Below are 4,581 nucleotides of genomic sequence, written 5' to 3'. Positions count from 1 at the left end.
GAGACAACAACCTGAACAAAAGCACGGAAATGGGAAGCAACGTGGAGGCATTGCGGAACTGCAAGCTCTTTGTATGGACAAAATAATATATGGTCCTTGGTTGGGGAGGGACCTTTTCAAGCAATAAGAATGAAGAGATCATCAAAGGCCAGAAAATATTTTATTTCCCACTGTCTGTCAGTTTTCTATAGTGTAGTGGCTTGCATGCATGTGATATTGGAATCTTTGCCACCAGTTTTTCAAATACCAGCAAAGTCATCCATGGAGTCAAATTTCATTAAATTTCCAGATGATGATAAACTTGGGAAAAAATCCTTGCTGGTCCTTGACTTACAATGTATTTAAGTTATAACAAACCTCCCTTATGACTATCCATTTTTTAAAGATTTGTGTATTTTTTATGTATGTCTGGATGTATTAAAATGAAAATATATCTGTTTGTTTATATGTACTGTTTCCAATCCCTGAAGACAAAGGTTATATTTGTAAAGACACTGGTAATAAAAAGCAATAATAATGGAGAAAATGTGAGGTATTTGACTTACATCAGAGCCGGCTTATGACTGTCTTTAGCATGGCACCTCGTCATAAGTTGGGAACTGCCTGTACTTCCAAAAGTCAGCCAATGGATAATGTAGGTATCATAACAGAACATTGTTAAACTTTCTTGCTTTATACCCATTACCAGGGGACCAGTCACTGGAGGAGTGCCTCTTGTTTGTCAATGTGCAAAATAGGGGTGGGGATCATCTGTCCCATGGGTCGTACAAGGCCCATAAAATCCTCAAATACTCAATACTTGCTAGCATCACAAGCTGTACCAAAAGGAAGCGGGTTCAGCTGTCACATTGGAGGTGAATTAATTGTTTGACTAAACATGTTGTTATTAAGTGCCATCTAGTCATAGCGATCTTATGCACAACTGAATGAAGCACTGCCTGGTTCTGTGCCAGCCTCTCCACTGTTCTAATGCCTGAGCTCATTGCTGCAGCCTCTGTATTAATCCTTGACGGCCTTTCTCTCCTCCACTGCTCCTCTACATGAGCATCAAACATGACGACCTTCCCCAGGGACTCCTCTCTCACAACAACATGTCCAAAGCATGTGAGACAAAGTCTCGCCATCCTTCCCTCTGTGGAGAACTCTGGCCTGACTTCTTCCCAGACACGTTTGTTTTCCCTGTTAGCCATCATGCTCCTTTTCCGCGTTCTTCTTCAGCACCACAATTTATATGCATGCATTTTGCTTGGATCATCTTTATTCAAGGTTCAACTTTCACCTGCAATTGAAAATACCATGGCTTAGTCAAGTACCCCTTGGTCTTCAAAGAAACATCCTTACTTTTCAATACGGTAAAGAGGACTTGTGCTGAGGATTTCCCTAATGCAATATGTCCTTTGATCTCTTAACTGCTGCTTTCATGAACACTGATTGTGGATCAAATAAAGACAAAATCCTGACAATATTAACCTTTTCTCCATTTATTATGATGTTGCCTATTGGTCCAGTTTGAGAATTTTGGTCTTCACTCCATTGAGTTGTAATCATACTGAAGAATGCAATCCTTGATCTTCATCAGCAAGTACTTAAAATCCTCCTCACTTTCAGCAAGCAAGGCTGTGTCATCAGCATTTTGCAGGTTTTAAATGAGTCTTCCTCCAGTCCTGATACCACATTGTTCTTCACATAAGCCAGTTTTTCTGATGATTGACTAAATATGGTGAGAGGATACAATCCTGAGGCCCACCTTTCCTGTTAAACCATGCAGCATTCCCCTGTTCTGTTCACACAGCTACCGCTTGATCCATGTACAAGTTTTGCATGTGCACAATGAAGTGTTCTGAGATTCCCGTTCTTCTCAAGGTTACCCATAGTTTGTCATGAGCACACAGTCAAATGTCTTGTATAGACAATAAAACACAAGGAAACATCTTTCTGGTATTCTCTGCTTTGAGCTAAGATCCATCGGACATCACCAGTGATGTTCCTGGTTCCATATTCTCTTCTGAATCTGGCCTGAACCTCTGGCAGCTCCCTCTCAACAGCGGTAACTACAACCGCTGTTGGATGATCTTAAGCAAAATTTTACTGGCGTATGATATCAGTGATATTGTTCTGTAGTTTGAGCATTCTGTTAGATCACCTTCCTTAGGAATGGGTCAGTTTGTCACAGTGTCATGGCTTGTGTGGTGCTGTGCTGCTGGAAGCTGTGTCACTGGTATTTCAAATGCCAGCAGGGTCACCCAAAGGGAACAGGTTTCAGCTAAGCTTCCAGACGAAGAACAGCACATAAAGAAAGACTGGCTCCCCACTGCAGTCTGATTTTTAAGTTGGTAATTTTGTATGAACCTTGAATGATGATTTAAAGATCCCAATGGTCCTTGGGAGGAAAATGTTTCCCCATCCCTGAGGCAGAGGATGAGAGCCTCAGGGAGATGGATTGGCACAACTAAACAAAAACGATGGGTTCAAATATTCTGGAAATTGTGAGGATGATGTAGGTCTGGACAATTGTGAGACTAAAGAGACCAGCTCTTTCACAACAAATGGGGGTCAAGAGAGGCAAGGTCACAATTAAGAAAACTATAGGTTAAAAGATAAGAGAAAAAGGTAATAGGTGGGGCATAGGGGGGCACGGGGAGCATAGACACACCAAGGCCCAGAACTTTATTCAAGGACGGCTTATATACAGTTCTTGTCACGGATCACACAGCCCATGACAAGTTCTCACACAAAGGCCTGTTGATCATTCTTTGAAGGCAAACAAAGAAGCAAGAGAATCATTAGCCAATTAGTCTGGGACTTGGAGGGAGTATATCTGAACACCTGAAGGGTGCTGTGTTTTAGGTGTTTCCCAAGGAACGGGAGAGAAAGTGTTAGCTTATCTTAGTTGAAGCCAGATCTTCAATAACTCAGCTTCCTGGATTTGAGTGGACTGCTTCTTCCCACAGGCCTTGCTTAAACTGTGGAATATGGTGATGGTCCTGTCTTACTTGAGGAAGGAAATGAGTTACATACACACTGTCCCATAAATTTACTGTTACTCAGAAGCCTGGGAATTTCTTTCCCAGAGTACATTTTAAGACCATCTGCTCCCACAGACAGTATTTTGTTTTCTTGTGCACAATGTTGCTAAATGTTAAAGATGACTCAATAATAGATAAAACTACAATAAAGTATTAGATATTCATCCTGAAGGGGACAATGAAAGGCTTGATTCTCCTCTTTTTTCTATAGCTCATTGTGGGAACATATATACAACATACATTGTGTTCCTTTTACCATTTCTAAATGCACTACTCACATTTACAATGTTGTGAAACCACCTCCATTGCTTGTTTCCATAATCTATTAATCACCCCAAATAAAAACTCTGTACTGATTAAGCAATAACTTTCTATTGCTGCTTCCACAATCCATGATAATCAGTGGTCTTTTGAGTACATACACCCAGAAAAATTCAAAGAGAGATTTAAGTTATTGTGTCATTTTTTTTTTTTTGGTTTGGGTAGCAATATGGAGGGTGCGATGGAAAGCTGCAGGACTTTGGCAGAAAGGACAATTAGAAAAATAGCATAATTGTATAGGAAAAAACCGCACAGGACACAGCGATGCTGGAAGCGTGGACCTGAGTAACTCTAAGGGAGGACTGAAGAGACCAAAGTGGCCATACTGTTTTAGCCTGAGTTACTCCTTGGTGGGAGGGCCAACAAAGGGAATGCTTTCCACGAAAACGTGCTGACTTAGGCTTGCTGCCTTAAAAGTGTCCAGAACATAAAGTTCTGTAGCCCAGGAAGGAAGAAGAGACAAAGATCTGGTATTTATTAGTCAAGAAGCGATCAGTCCAACTGGAGGATGGCTGTGGTTGGTGAAGGGGGTTGTTATATGGAGTGAAAAGAGAGGGGCCAGGACAGGACGTGGAGAAGCACCAACATCTATGGAGTGGAAAGAGGAAGAAGGTATGAAGATCAATGCAATAGGTTAAAACGAGAGCAGGAAAGAATGTGTCTTCATTCTATTTCAACCCGCTGAATTTACTATTGCCTGAAAATATCAGGTGGTTTCCTACTTCTGAGACTTTACTACTTCTTTTTTTAAAGACTCTTTCACTATGCTTTTTGGTGAAAGATTAAACAGCTAGGAAGATTCCCATTTTATAATTTTCATCTAAATTACTCAGGGACATGTAATTTATTTTATATTACAGTGCATCAATATTCCCTTCAACTGTGTTTCATTGCTGCCCTTTCCAGTACTCTAGTTGTCATGTATCCCTGACCAGTACCCCTGATCTCCTCATCTTTGCTTTTGAGAAATTGATGACCTTTTTTTCTCACACTGTCCTGCTGACAGTATTTAAGTAGGACACCAATCTTACGGGTAACATCGTTTTTGGCGTGTGCCACTCTGTTTTTTTCTCTAAAAGACAATATTCAGGGATAGGCTCAGTTCTGGGTTTGACCAGTGTCTCGGGGTGACAGTCTCAGGTGTCCTCTATTCTCTACGGTTCCAGATTGTTTGGTATTTTTATTTGTAAATATGGATATTTTAGTTCTGCTGCATACTCTTCTCCCATTCTAT

Source organism: Tenrec ecaudatus, chromosome 3 (genome assembly GCF_050624435.1).
Source record: "Tenrec ecaudatus isolate mTenEca1 chromosome 3, mTenEca1.hap1, whole genome shotgun sequence".
Taxonomy (NCBI): domain Eukaryota; kingdom Metazoa; phylum Chordata; class Mammalia; order Afrosoricida; family Tenrecidae; genus Tenrec; species Tenrec ecaudatus.
This window is presented reverse-complemented; position numbering follows the sequence as displayed.